Source organism: Cetorhinus maximus, chromosome 18 (genome assembly GCF_964194155.1).
Source record: "Cetorhinus maximus chromosome 18, sCetMax3.hap1.1, whole genome shotgun sequence".
Taxonomy (NCBI): Eukaryota; Metazoa; Chordata; class Chondrichthyes; order Lamniformes; family Cetorhinidae; genus Cetorhinus; species Cetorhinus maximus.
Genome location: NC_135896.1, coordinates 98,354,386 through 98,370,426, shown reverse-complemented (window position 1 = coordinate 98,370,426; position 16,041 = coordinate 98,354,386). Strand labels below are relative to the sequence as shown.

The 16,041-nt window shown below is 38.3% G+C and overlaps 1 protein-coding gene across 4 annotated transcripts in view; it reads left to right on the top strand.

Moving 5' to 3' along the window:
- Window positions 1-16,041, top strand: part of cdin1 (CDAN1 interacting nuclease 1) — a 137,766-nt gene that overhangs the window by 11,788 nt on the left and 109,937 nt on the right. Inside the window, exon 1 of one of the 4 annotated variants that reach the window (XM_078563268.1) lies at window positions 15,605-16,041. This exon is cut by the window's right edge and continues 1,216 nt beyond it. The exons of the other annotated variants lie outside the window; for them this stretch is intronic. The gene's annotated coding sequence lies outside the window, so the exon portion shown is untranslated. Of the gene's footprint in view, window positions 1-15,604 lie in introns of those variants that run through there. 4 annotated transcript variants of the gene reach the window in all.

The following is a 16,041-nucleotide window of genomic DNA, read 5'->3' as shown; positions in this document are numbered from 1 at the left end:
GACATTTGGGTGAGTTGCAAGAAAGTGGTCAGTGTGTGGAAGAGACATTGTATTATGAATTTGTGCTTTGATGGGTAGAGGGTAAAAAGTTGGAGGGGCACTTGCAACTTAAGATATCTGTAAGTATTTTACTAATCGTAAATTATAGTCTTAATGTATAATGCATTCTCAAAAAACCCAGATGATGCTTTAAGTAAGCTGTGTGTATTCCTTTGTAGAATCTGAATGGGAACAAAAGGAAATTTCTAACTTTGTAGTCTTTTTAGGTGAGCAAACTTGCCACAAAACAATCTTCAGAGTTGCTTTTTTAATATAATATAAGTTGAAAATAGTTTCAAATCCTAGCCTTATTGAGATCAAGATGATAAAATGATGTTTGTTAGTTACATATTTGCAGTGATGTTTTGGAGCCATCTCCGAATCTGTCCATAATTTCCCCTTCAAGAGCACAGTTAAGCACAGTCATTTGCATTAAATGCACCCAAATGCAAAATGCATACTTAAAGTAGCAGCAGGAGCCTCATTTTCTCAGCAATAATTTACTCCATGTAGATAGCCCAGTGGTGGTTTCATAATAAATTGCTTGTGAATCAAAGAGTTTTCAATGTAACAGATTTTAAATACAGGAAAGCTGCTATTAACCTCCTTTTAGGGTGGAAATCTTTTGCAATTTTAAATTTAACTTCTAGAAATGAATTCATGCACTATAGGTAATTGCAGTAAATAAGTATTCAGAATTATTTGCAAATATTTTGTACACCTTTGTTAATGTGGCAAGGTATTTACAGACCACTCAAAAATACATGAGGGCAAACAGTATCCGAGTATTAAATTGGCGCCTGGCAGTTTGAAGGCAAAAACAAAATAATTAATGTCTATTACTTTATTTGGGGCAGGAGTTTCATAAGAAAAATCAAATTTTTGTTTTGCCGTTGACACATAGACATTCTTGATAAAACATTTGTTTTCCTCAGTAAAAGAGTGATCAGTTTCCAGCTTCAATTTGGATGTTTTACTTTCTACTGTAGATTAAAATGTCTGCCTGATAATTCAGGAGGGCTCAACATTTTTAGGCACAAATTGGGCAGTGAAATGAAATGCAATTCTACTCACAATAGCTACTAAGTGGCTGTGTGAAATAATGGGCGTGGAGTTTCCTTTAATTAACTATTTCTCTGAAAACCTGCAACATCTATGTCACAGTTGCTAATCATCTTGTGTCATAATGCATCAAGGAAGTGGGGCATTCTGACAGAAATTGCTTGAATCAAAACCATATCTAATACCCTCACTCACATCACTCTCTCCATATTATGTCGGAACAACAGTAGGTCATTCAGCCCCTCAAGGTTCTTCTGCCATTTAATAAAATCATGGCTGATCTATATCTTAGCTCCATCCACTTGCCCTGGCTCCTTATCCTTATATACCTTTGTCTAGCAAAAATCTTATCGATTTCAGATTTAAAATTATTAATTGAGCCAACATCTTCTGAATTTTTTGAGAGAAAGCTCCACACTTCTGTCACCTTTACATTGAAGAAATGCTTCCTAACATCTCTTCTGAGTGACCTGGCTTGGTTTTTAAGATTGTGTCCCCTTATCCAAGACCCCTTCTCAGCAGAAAATGTTTTCTCCATCCGCCCTATCAATTCCTTTCAAAACTTCAATCAAATCATCCCCTGGCCATCTATATTTCAGGGAATATATGATCCTAGTTTATGTAGTCTCTCTTCATACTCTAACCCTTAGAGTCCTGGTAACATTCTGAATCTGCACTGCACTCCTTCCAAGGCCAATATTGATAGAAGATAAAAAAATAAAAACCCAAATGTTGTTTTATGGGACCCCTCATCCAATTGGATATTGGTACAAGTCAGTGCCCCTTCTGTGGAGGAATAAAATCATGGGCCATACACACACTCTTTACTGGTGAATATGGAGGGATAAAGCTATTTTAATGCTGCTGCTGTTTGTGTTATTTTAGTTTTTTTTTCCAAGAAATGTTTATAAACATTAATGTAAAAATCTAAGCAAACATTGTACCAAATTTCTGTCTCAAAATACTAGCATTTGTAGAATGTTCTATTTACATCAAATGTTAGTAAAATGGTACAGAAATACATTTGCACACTAGTGTATTAGTTACTAAATTTGTATTCAAGCAAGTTAATCAAAAACATGATTGGGGAAGGGCTAACGCTGAAAAGATACCATGAAGTCAGTCCCTTACTGAATTTCCATTCCAGGTGAAAGTATTCAGATTTTGCCATTGTTCAAAATAATCTTTAAACACTGAACAAGGAGCTACCAATTATATTTATAACAAAATATGATAATGTTCTAGCTTAGTTTACCAATTGGAAGGAGTGAAACCTAATATTTTCTGCACAAAAAGAAGCTGGAGGTAAAAGGAGAGAGAATTTCCAAAGCACTGAAAGATCAGAGAAGTAATGATAGCACCAAAATTACAGGTAACTGATCACTTTTTACCTTAGGAAACTACATTTAGCCACAGTAATAATATGGTGATTAATCTGTATTTACTTACCAGGATGTGGAAGTAATGATTTATATTCAGTATTTACTCATCAAATTACAGGGCAAGTCGCATTGAATTTTTATTTCAGGGTGGCATGTATACTCGTGGAGAGGTGTGACAGTTTGGGATTTTTTTGAGTTTTTCATTGGTCTCCCAAAGGCAATATTAAAAGTGAAGCTTGAGGTCAACATTAAGCCTTTGAATCCCTGAGAGTGCATTCAACAGTTTGTTGTAGCTAACACATTATGAGTTCATTTATTTTCATCATAAAAATTTATTGACATTGTAGTTGTGATATTTCAACATCACTTTTGAAACTATTTGGAGTAATTTAAGTATTCCTCTACAGTTTGCTTTGCTACAAAGTGATTTCTGCTTCACAATGATGCTAAAGTTGTAGCATTATTCCACAGCAGGGTTCCATCTCTTACCTGCCCTTGTGCAGCCAGCATATCTTCTGCAGTGGTTTCTCTGTCCATGATTGTGGGGCTAGATTAGATGTGCTTCAGGACTCTGCCGTTGGCCCCCTTCTTCACCTTGTAACATGCTGCCTTTTGGTAACATCATTTGGCATGCAGTCAGCTTTCATCTGTATGTTGATATCAAGTATTTGTATTGCTGTGCAGATGTTTGTTTCACTGTGGGTCTAAATTTGTAATGTTACTCTGGTGCCTCTTGAACCCCTGATGCTGCTTACTGTCTTACTGCTGAGCTGAAGTTAAGCCCTAAGTGAGCAAGGACTTCTTTATTCAACGTGAGCAGGACTAAAACTAGCTTGCTTGGCCGAGTCTAAAACTTAGTACCCAGCTCCCACTTTCTGTCTGGCACTTTACTCAGACTGATTTCAACAATGCTTCTTAATATATTGCATTAATTGCTATTTTCATACTTGTGCTTCGCAAATGTCCTTGGCTTATTATGCACCTACACAACAATTTCAAAATTGTTGTGTTCACTTACATGTCTTCCTGTGGCCTCATACCTCCCTGCCCCTGGTACCTCATTCAGCTCTATGTTCTTGCATGCACCCTCAACTTTTTCCAGTCTGGCCTCCTTTTCATGCAGCCTCTTTTCTGCTTCACTCTCAGCTGCAGAGATCTTCATCCAGCTTGGCATCATACTCTGGAATGCTCTCTAACTCCTATGTGCCTTGCTATCTTTATCACCACTTTCAATAACTTCGTCTAGATTTACTTCATGGATATTGTTTCTAATTTCCACTCCGATCAGTTTCCTTTCGCTTGTCAGTGTCCAGTTATTTCTGTATCTATGAAGCCTTTCGGGAAATTTTATTACGTTAAGAATACTGTATGAGTGCAAGTTGTTGTCATCTCACATGAGTTCAATTTGACATTGTGTGATATGCAACTCCAGTGTCTTGTGTCAGCAAGTTTAAAGAAAAATCCAGAGAGATTCTCTTCACCTGGTGAACACTCTTTTGAAACCCATTTCAAGTTTATTTACATGTTTACACAAGAGGACTATTGTCAGTTGTGTTGCACTCCTAACTGTTTACATTTTTGTCTTAATGCTCCTGGCACAGGGCATTACGCAGCAGGGGAGAGCTGGAAATGATGAAAACGTATCCATTAATCTTTCTTTTAAGGAATGTGTGATGTTAGTGGTGCCGATTTCAGTCGCCCAGTGAAAGCATCAAGCATTTCCAGATCAAATATGGCATGGTAGGATGCAGACTGAAGTCCAAATAATGTGCTTAAGACATCCTTTACTACACCATTGTCATGTTTTCCCAATGCCCCACATCAACTATCCTTAGGCCTATCTGAGTAACATTGCCAGTTAGGGGCAGTGTTGTATCATATGCCCACTTAGAACTGCGTTGAGACTACCCAAATTCATTTCACATTGCCAATATACAGGTAACTTTCAACCTATCTCACCAGGTTGGATTTGAACTTGTCCTAGAGGGGAGATTTTATGTCTTGGGTAAATGAGTTCGTTGGCCAACTGAATTCTAACTGCGCGCCTGCCTCTGTTGTCCTCAGTTGCTGCTTGCAATCAATAACGGGGAGAGACTGATGTAAGAATAAATAGTGATAGTTTATTGAGACATAGGGCAGAACACCAGATCATATGTGCTCACTCAGAAACCTCCAGAACTAGACTTACAGTTCCCAGTTGCTCATGCTGTACAGTGATTCATCAGTGCTGTCACATGACCAGTACACTTGCATTCTCTTAAAGGGACTGGGTACCTCACTTTACCACATCCCTCCCCCTTTACTTAAAAGTACAGCTAACAAGCTTAAAACATATTAACTATTTACACAATAACAATTTACAGGTCAAGTTTCTCAAAAGGCCCTCTTTGATGGGTTGAGCATCGTAGCCCAACAACCGAGGCCTCCTTTTCAGGAGCAGGCCCCACTATGTCCCTTGGATGATTTCACCATCTTCCGGGTGCAGTCACGTTCACTTCTGCTGCCCCTCCCCTCCAAGCTGAAACAGATAAAAGGTGTCAAGCACAAAGCAATACAGTGATGAGCTACATGATGTGTGAGGAGAAGGGAAAAAAAAATTATTTTTGTTTTTCTTTCCGAGGACTGTCAATTTCTCTTTTTCTTCCTGCGTGTCCTTTTCTTGGTAGCACTGTCTCCTCTTTAATTTCGCTGTTGGCTGGACTAGACTCAGGCTTGAGCTGAACATGAGAGAGCTCAGTAGCTGGGTTTTCCAACAGCGCTTCTGAGAAGTCGGGGCCTTCTAGCTTTAAAACTTCAGGGCATTTACGCAGCTGCTGCTTCTTCTCTTCCAATTCATTCCTATTCTCATTAATAGTTTCCTGGAGAATTGCATATCGTTGCCCCTTCTCGGCTAATTCATTCCTTAACTCAGCCAGAGACAGGTTTAACTCTTTCTTTTCTTCTGCATATCTTTTCAGTGGCACAAATTGAGAGCCGATTGAATTTTGTAGCGCACAAAGGTCCTTTAATAGATTTTCCGTTTCCTTTTGAAGGAAGCTGACTTCAGCTTGAATTCTGTCCAGTGTCTCACTTCTACAGGCTTCTCCCGTTGGGTTTTTGCGTACTCATTTTATTTTTTTGCAGCAACACTTCTGGTTACAAATTGGGAACTTAGCGGGCCCTCAAGATTTATCTCTCCCAGCCAGTTCCCTCTGAGGAGACTCGGTTCCCTGCCTGACATTACAAATAGGGGTAATTTTGCAGACTGTTCCTCATACTGCACCTTGACTTGACATGCCCCTTTCACATTTATTTCTTCACCCGTGTATGTCCTCAGCTTCGTGTTCGAAACTTCTAACTTCAAAGGGTGGGTTCCTTGACTCAGATATCTAAATGTATGCTCTCCAATGATGGACGTCAACGCTCCTGTATCAACTTCCATCTTAATGGAAGATCATGAACTCTCTCCTCCTTCCCCAACCCCTTTCTGATCCCCCTTTTTCCAATAATTTATATAGATTTTTCTTTTCCCACCTATTTCCATTATTTTTAAATGTATTTCCATCCATTGTTTTATCTCTATCTTTTAGCCTATTTTGATTCCCCCCCACCCCACCCCCACTAGGGCTATCTGTCCCTTGCTCGTCCTGCTTTCCACCCTTAATGTCCCCATTAGCACATTCCTTAGATAATATCACCACCGTCAACACCTCTTTGTCCTTTTGTCCATGACATCTTTTGGTAATCTCCACCTATCACTGGCCCTCTATCCAGCTCTACCTGTCCCACCCCCCTTAAACCAGCTTATATTTCACCTCTTTTCTAGTTTTCCTTAGTCCTGATGAAGAGTTATTCGGACTCGAAACGTTAACTGTGTTCCTCTCCACAGATGCTGTCAGACCTGCTGAGTTTTTCCAGGTATTTTTGTTTCTGTTTTAGGTTTCCAGCATCCGCAGTACTTTGCTTTTATCCATCTTAATGGGTTGTCCGTTGATCATTATGGCTACTTCGATTTGCTTGGTTCTACCCACTTTGAGGTTATATAATGAATGGATGTCTGATTCTATTTCTTCTGGCTCTTCCATGAGGCATATTTCACGATTTTTCCTTCCGCCTTTATAGTGTTGTTTTAGCCTTTCTCTGCAGTGCCTCATTATGTGACCATAGTGGTGGCAGAAAAAGCACCTGGCTTGTTTAAGTTATCATCCGCTCACTGGAGGTCTGGATATATTTCTTTCTTTTATTTTGTGGGTTTTCACTGCAGTACCATTGTTTTTCATTGGTCTAGAGCTAGAGAGAGTTTCCCGTCTTTCTGTGGAGTCCAAAGTTTTCATGCCTTTTGTTGCCGGATTGCCTCATTTGACCAGGTAGATGGCGCCATTTTACGTATCTTTTATAGCTTCAGAATTTCTAACAGCACTCTCCATCGCAGTAGCTAATTCTAATGTCTAGACTAGGTTCGGCTAGCAAATACCTTTGGATCGTATCACCTCCAATTCCACATATCAGCTGGTCTCTCAACATATCACTAATGGACGTTCCAAATTCGCATTGCTCAGTTAATGCCTTTAAAACGGCCACATAGTCAGCTATTGTCTCCTCTGGAAGCCTGTTCCTTGAATTGAACTTGAAGCGCTGCATAGTGACTGAGAGCTTTTGGCTCAGGTGGCTCTGTACGATTTTTCTTAACTCGTCGAAGGTCTCCGAGTCTGAGGCACTAGGTGAAGTAAGGCTGCGGATCAGCCCGTACATTTTTCTCCCACACGAGGACAAAAGAACCACCCTCCTCTTCTCCTCCCTCACGATGTCGTTAGTGGTAAAAAAGAATGCTAGGTGTTCGACATACTGAGACCAGCCATCTGAAATGGGGTCGAATGGATCGCCACGCTCGAACTGTGGCATCGTGAATGACTGTAAGGGGACTGCGCTTTCAATAGGCTTCCCAGGTAATGATGAATTTAGGTATTTTGCTTACCGCGGAATCGCCCTCTCTCTGGGGTCTCTTATAATTTTCTGTCCACAGCCATTTTTCATGTATTTACCCTTTTAAATGTATTGCCGTTTTAAGAGCAGTCACTGTTTTTTTTATCTCTCTCTGCAGTTGTTGGCTTTTCTCTGCTGTGTTTTGCACTCTTTTCGAGTTTTGGCAGGATCCCCACAATCGTGATTCTCCAGGGTTTTTCAAAATTTTAAACTGCAGCACTGCTTTCTGCTCTGATTGCTGGCTGTCGCCTGTTCTACAAGATAAGTACAGGTGCTCTTTCCAATGCTTTGCTCACCTGTCTTGAAATTTATTTTCTTTTGTTCTTTATCCTCGTCGCCACTTTTTTGTCTTGGGTAAATGATGCGATTTTGTTGGCTGACCGAACGCCTTTCGATGTTCTCCTCAATTGCTGCTTGCAATCAATAATGGGGAGAGACTGATGTAAGAATAAACAGTGATAGGACAGAGCACCAGATCATACGTGCTCACTCAGAAACCTCCAGAACTAGACTTACAGCTCCTAGTTGCCCGCACTGTACAGTGATTCGTTAGTGTCGTTGCATGATCAGTACACTTGCATTCTCTTAAAGGGACAGGGTACCTCACTTTACCACAGGAGACGTCAGTATATAACTCATTCTGCTACTCAATTCCCATCACTCCTGAAATTTTATCTGTTGAGAGAGGATAGGAATTAGAGTTTTAGCCATGCAATGTATAGGGTGTTGCCTGGCAATGGCCCATACTACAGAAGTGAATTATGGTTGAAACTTACTTGTCAAGGACAATGAATCCAAGATTTTTTGCTGTGCTTTTGCTCTATAATATATGTAAACCTTTTCTGTCAATACAAGAGTTGATTTACAAAGTCTGCACTTTCTGTAGCCAGTTTATATACATAATTAGCTAAATTAAATCACTAATTTACATTATCATACATTGATGTATTAACTCCCTTATGCATTGCATTTTGTAGTACATCATTTATTAAAGTTTGCCAGAAAGTTCTTTTTATTTAAAAAAAATTATTGTAGATTTAGGGATACAGGTTGAACTGTTTCTTCTTGTGCCCTACGAGTAACCATTATTAACAAATTTTTCTTTCCAATTTAATCCCCTTTCCTCAATTCTTGGCCCAAAGATAGGGACTCTCACCATATGGCACCATTAGCTTTTTGGTACATCGGTGAATGACCATTCTTTGTGTGAAATTTGATGGTATCAGGGCATTCAACTCCAATTTGATCCTATCATCACCCAGTAACCTCTTTGTTTCCATAGACACACTTAGTTTCCAGCATAGCAAGTGGATGGAAAGTGTTGGGAACTCTCCCACCCACCATCATTGTCTCTGCTAAATTAATTATGAATCCCCTAAAGCAAGGCGCAAATTAAATCTGCAATGGTCATGATTTGTGCATAACATTGTAAGTATGTAAGTATAACAAGTATGACTTTACATGGTATATTTAGGTACTGAGTCATGGGGAGATGGGTGACCAACAGTTCTCTAGCTGCCTCCTAACTGAATATTTTGAGTTGTTGTTGCATATTTGAGCTGAGCTTAACATAAATGTATTTTTGTTCTACCTTTATTCGTAAATCAATTTCCTCAGCTGAACCCCTTATTTCTTGTTTCTTATTAAAAGTTCAAAGTGCAATACTTGATGCTCCCCCCGGCCATGCCCGTTACATAAACAGATAGGTGCTTGCACTATTGCGGTGCCAGTATGGTAGGCCAAGGAACTACTTCATATTTGTATGTGTAATAGCAAGGGAAATGTAGATCAGTAGAAATCAACTCTTTGGACTACCATAGGATTGGATACCAAGACTCACATCATTGATTTCCCCATATGTTGAATATCTGACCTTGACTGAGTCTACAAGGATATACTGAACAGAAAGAGTTCAGAGAATTTATAAGGAATGAAGAGAATTCATAAGGAGTTTTGACCTAAGCTGCTTTCTTTTTTAAATTAAACCCAGTTTAGGAGGGATACTGTCTGTAAACTTAGAAATAGGGATAGTGGGGGTTTTAAGAATTCCAGAAAGGAAAGTGAAAAGAAATTACTTGTTTGTAGTTTTTGAAATCAGAAGTCAGATGTGAATTATGCTTAACCCAACAAGCAAACTTTAGTTTACGTTGGTTAAATGTTTAATTTTGAACAGGCCATAGTAAGTTGGAATTAATACGTTCTTGGCACAAATGAACTGTGATTCCAATGGTACACCTCTAAACACGTTTTGTGTAATGCTAAATCATTTTTTTTCTATTGGGGTTTGTGTTAGCGAGCATTCCTGGAGCTCAGTAGCAAGTTGTTGACCGAATTAGAAAATGGGTATTGTTATCAGGTCCACCAACGAAGATATCCTTACTTCAGAGCAGAGCACAAAGTGCAAATATTTCACTGGAATTAAGGTTTTAGTAAGTATACTTAATAATATACACCAAGAATGGAGAGCAGAATTTTATCAAAGCGGAAAATGTTATTTGAACAGGCTGATTTTTTTTAAAAATGCACGGCATTGTGGAAGAGATTGCATATTAAAATTGAGTACTATACATTGAGTTGTGTAAAATAATTTGATATTCACAAATGAATGCAAAATTGTGAGTTTTTGTTTCTTTATGCCTTTGTTTTAAATCTGAGAGCTTAACATTGAAATACATAGAAGTTAGAACATGAAGATATGACATTTAACTCAACAGATCTATGCCAGGGTTTACACTGCAGGCAAATAGGTCCGATCACACTTAGCCGCCCCGTTCTCGCGTCCCTTCAACAGTTTTTCCTTTATCCATATCTCAAATTTAATCATATAGATTCTGCTTCAGCCACTACCTGTGAAAATGAATTCCACATCTTCAAAACATTCTGTAAGCAATTTTTCCCTGATTCTCTAAATCTCTTGCATTTAATCTTTTATCTTTGACTCTTGTTCTTGACTCTTAATCACTGGGAAGAGTTCTACCTACTTACCTCATCGTAGTCACCCATTAATCTGCATCCCGCTAATGAAAATCGATCAGATTCTTCAATTTTTAAAAATGTGTATTTAATCATACCAGGCAGCTTCCTAGTGTAAACTCTACTACATCTACTAAAGCCTAAAGCTCTTACTGTGGTGCCCAATACTGCACACAGTACTCTAACTGAAGTCTTATGGTTTTATAAAAGCTAATCATTCTCAACCTTTATATTTCATATTTCTTGTGAGATGATCTTTAGTAATCCCTTGTCAAAGGCTTTTCTAATGTCCATGCACATTACATCCACTGCATTCTCCATTTGTAATATGTTACTTCTTAAATTAGTTTTAAATTCCTGCTGGCTACTTTGAACTTTTATCTTCATCCTTAATTAAAGATTGTAAATTCTCCCTGCCACAGATGTTAATTACCCTGATTAGCCTGTCTCTTTTTTGAAAATGGGAACTACATTGGTCACTCTGTAGTTCTCTCATATCAACATTCAACAGGGCCCTGAAATATAACTTCCAGGGCCTCTACAATTTCCTTCCGCATCTCCATCAGGAACCTAGGATATATCCTGACAGTCCCTGGTGCTTTTTCTTCCATTAGTTTAACTACCTTAGCTAAAAAGAAATCCTCTTTATTCAATTCAGCACTCATCTCATTCCCAAACGCCAAGATTTCTGATGTCCATTTCTTTAGTAGAAAAACAATGTATAGTGCATATTAAAAACCTTGCCATTTCCTGATCTACAACTTGACAATCTTCTCTGTGGATCCATTTCTCTTTCAACTGATAAACTTGTGAATGCTTTGTTGTTTGTTTTCATGTTGTTTCCTCGCACTCTCCCATACCTTTCTTTATCCTGCTCTTAACCTCTTATTTTCTCATTTTTAATGTTTTTTTGTTATTTATAATCCACACCTTCCTTCCTCTTCAGTTTTGATTGGTTTCTAACCTCTCTGATCAATGATGTTCCAAACTTATTCTGTGTCTTTGCAGTCTCTCTCTTTTAAGAAATCCACACACCTGATCTCTGGTTTCTGATCTGATCTTAAAATATACTGTGGTCACTATCTGTAATTAACTTCTGAAGAAAGCAAAATTACTTATATGAAAGCATTGAGGTACAGAACATGATTTGTATTAATAATAAGGGGCAATCATTTCTTTGGCTCTTCCAAGGAATAGTTTTATAGCGACTGCTTTGGATTAAAAGTGCACACTCTGGGTGCTGCCCACACCCACCATTGTAACAGTTTCAGTTCAAAGCAGGTGGCAAAGCAAACAAATTGAGCTCTAATGATCAGAATTCAATATTAGCAGTGTTCTTTTTGCTCCACCCTTTTCAGAAGATGCTGGGTGTGAGAAATGGAGATTATTCTTTTAAATATTTTGGAGAATATTGTGTTATTCTGTAATGAAGGCTGTGTGTGTAAGTGATTTAATTAGGCAGGGCAAAGGTTACTAGAAGATTGTCTGGAGGGTTTAAAACATGAAAGGATTGAGGTGTTAGGTTTGAGGTACAAGTGAATAGGTTGGACCTAACATTTGCATTTTTAGTTAAGTTGAGAGTTTGAATATCAAAGGAAAGTCAGAGGTGCCAAGGAACATGTTTGAACTTGCAGGAGTTCCATAGGTAAACAGAAGAAGGCATATTATATTTTATTGACCTGAAAGCAAAGACAAGATTGAAACATGAAACATTTTATATTTGGAAGGATTTAAGTTTCAAAGAGGGGTGAGAATAATGGAACCTGAGATGAAAGGGGGAAAAGGGTACTTTAGAGTTCCTGTGGCGAGTTTAGGGGTTGAGCTGAACTGGGGGCTGTTAGCTGTAGCTCTAGGCTGGGAGAAGATACAGTTTGAATTGGCCATTCAGTCAAATTATAGAAGTCTTGGACTGCAACAAGCAGGTCTTGTTCTGAAGTCTTGGACTTCCGCAGCAGAGTGGAAGAGATTTAGAGGTCATGTAGCATGCCTTTATTAAAGCTGCTGGATTTATTATAGTTAAACATCTATAAGGGAGTGTTGCCTGGAAGGTGTTTACTTGTGGGTTGACCAAGTCGGAAGTCTTTTGGGGAATGTTTTGTAAGACTATCTTTTAATTGTGCAACTGTAATCTTGTGCACTTAAGTTTTCTTCTTGTTAAAACTTTTAATTTTTAAAATCCAAAAAGTGTTACTGGACTTCTTGCTGCTGAGGTCACCATGTCGTCTTCTCATTTTCAGAATACAAAAAAAAAAGATATGGCCAGAAAGCCAAGTTTCCCTCTGGGATTTGGTTTTCGCAGCAGTTAACATCGACCGTGGTCATAACATTGGGGTACACTTCTACTGGCAGTAGCAACTCTCTGATGCTTTATCTGTAACTGTTCTCAGCGGTCCTGGATGGGAATACTAGTTTTAGAGGCAATGTTGAGCTTCCAAATCTCATTTTACATGTGACCCTTAAAGCCACTAGACAGGAGATTGTCCTCCCATTCGTTCTATTGTATCCAATAAGATGCCTCAGCCCCAAACTTACTAGGCCATTTCCCATTATACAGTACTAATTTTTTTTTCTATTTCCCATTATATGGCTTCTCTGAGTAAACCAAATTATGCCAGTTCTTTTACATATTGGAACTAGATTCAAATTGTTGAAACTCATTCTTGCAGGATCCTTCCAGGCAGCAAATAAAGGAGACTTTCATCCCATCCGAGATGAAAGGCTTGTATCTCAACCATTGTGGCACTAGGTCCCTCAGGGGAAGTTTATACATATTATAGTTACTGCCCTCAGATTCAGCAAAACTCCAGGTATATTTAAAAAAGTGGCTAGGGTATCCAAAGTGTTCATTGAGCACTTTTTTGTGTCAGTCATGGCTCAGGCTCAGTGTGCAGCACTCTTGCCTTTGAGTAAGGTCACCATTTCAAGTCCCACTCCAGAGATTTGAGCACATGATCTAGGCTGATGCTCCAGTGCAATACTGTCAGATGAGTCGTTAAACTGTGGCCCCTTCTGTCCCCTCAGGTGGATGTAAAAGATTCAGTGGCACTATTTCAGAGGAGAGTCGGGAGTTACCCCTGGTGTTCTGGCCAAAATTTATCCCTCAACCAACATCACCAAAATAGATTATCTGGTCATTTTACCTCATTGCTGTTTATGGGACCTTGCTGTGAACCAAGCTGGCTAATGCATTTCCTATATCACAACAATGACACCACTTCAAAAAGTAGTTAATTGACTATAAAGTTGGGACATTGTGAGATCATGAAAGACTTTATAGAAATGCAAGTCTTTCTGTTAGCCAGATTTGACATTGTATTCTGCAAAGCTGCAGCATTGCAATAAAAATGCACCAAAAGCATTCAGGATATACACACACTGGATTATCTTTAGTAGAAGTAGAAGCGCAACTTTATTTTGGTACGGTCCACATGGCTAAGCTAGCATTTACCTCGGGCTGTCAGCTGTTCCAAATTGCAATGATGGACACACATCTACTGTATTATGTTCTTTAAACAACCACAGTCATTTGTGTATCAATCAAAAACAATTTTTAGGAATAATCTTATCACTTGAAGCTGTAGAATCACAAAGTACAGATAAATGGGTGTGTGAAATTGAATCAGCGAAAACTTTCAAAAGTGTTACACTCTATTGAAATCTTTAGAAATGAAATGGAGAAAAGGGAGTGCCAGAGATTTGGTATTAGAAATAAAAACAGAAAATGTTGGAAAAACTCAGCAGGTCTGGTAGCATCTGCAGAGAGAGAAACAGAGTTAACGTTTCAAGTCCAGTATGACTCTTCTTCACAGCTGGAAAAGAGCTCAGCCCCAGCTCTGAAAGAGTCGTAGAGATGGGAGGGATCGGAAATTCCAGCCCAAGGTCAATGGACGTTTGGCTGCCTCTCCAAATTTTCCATCCTGCCACAGGCAGCACCGGAAAATCCCAGCCTTAACTCCGTTTCTCTCTCCACAGATGCTGCCAGGCCCGCTGAGTTTTTCCAGCATTTTCTGTTTTTTATTTCAGATTTGCAGCATCCGCAGTATTTTGCTTTTATTGATTTCAATATTAGTACTTTTTTTGTTGTAGCTGGATGATGAACAGCTTAACACTGACCCAGTTTCCTTTCTTTTGGGGAGGGTGATGGCAGTTCAATACTGTGAATTGTTTTAACCTTTCTTTTAAATGCAATAAATGGAACAGATGTCCATGTAAAGAAGTTTGCTTAAATGGAGTTGATGGTACAAAGGCATTGTTTTTTGATTTTTGAAAATCCTAGCTAATTCCAGTACTTTACTGTCATGAATACTGTAACTATGAAATATAGTCATTTATTATATTATTTAACTGCTAATTTCCCCTTGACTGCATCATAGAAAAATCGTTTTGTTATGCAGCAAAGTAACTACAGTGTAATCTTACAGTATTTTGAAATTTTATTTAACTTTACACCTCATAATACTTTGTAAAGTACTACACTGCCATTTATTATTGAAGCTGAGTTCTGTTGAAGATGATCATCAAATATTAATTACAAATTCAACCAAAGTTTTCAATGATCTTTAGGTTTCTTTTGTTTTACAACATTATTTAATTCACTGAAATATTAATGTTGATATTCTTACTGATTTTAAATTCTATATTTCAGAGCGGTAAACTTCTGAAATTTGCTGCTTCAGAATAAAATGAATTCATAGGGAATAATTTGAAAAGTTATAACTTCATGCATATTTTATTTTCAAATAAAAGCATTAATAAAGAGCAAGATCTGTCATTAGCAATAAACTCACCTTCTCCGCCCCCACACCCCACATGCAAAACTCAAGTTAGTGATCAAAGTTTTCATCATTTCAGCTCTGAATGGATTTAGATTTGATGAGTGTGTACAATCATAATGGAAAACTTATGCAAGATTGATTTTTCCCCCATTTGCATAGCTACCCAATCATCAGTCACTTCAGATCTTAAAAATACTTTAAATTTTATTAACCATAACTGATTAAAATCAGATTATGATTTGAATCTTGGCACCTATCATCAGAACAGTCTTCCAACAACCAAGAGAAAGCCACATATTGTACACAAGAACAAGTTCCTGTTGTATGAGCCTCTTATCTTTTGCTGCCCTAGGAGGATCTGTCCGATACTTGTAAAACGTATCGTCCTTTTGGTAAGATGTCAGTCAAGATTCAGGTGCCAATGTAAATAAATCAACATGAAATGTTTCCTATATAATGTTTCTAAGCACTTCATGAAATACTATTATGAAATATATTTAAGTATCAGTTATATTAATTAACTTATTCAAGACACATTGCCATTGTGAGTTCATTTGTTACCGCACACATCTTCTGTGCACAGTTGCCATCTGGTGTCTTCCTAGGACCAGGAACTAATGAGAAGAGTACCAAATGCTGCCTTCAGTAGCAAAGGAGTTAATTTCTAAGACCCACTACAGAGTCCTTCTGCCTTTGGTCGATTGAATTACTTGTGTTCATATAAACTGTCTGCTTATGCCATTAAAGTGGTCCTGTGAATTGTTGATAAATCTATAGTGGCTATGACAGCACAAAGCCTATTTGGTTGAAGTGATGTGCCCTAGTGATGGCACGTGTCTGGCTGTATC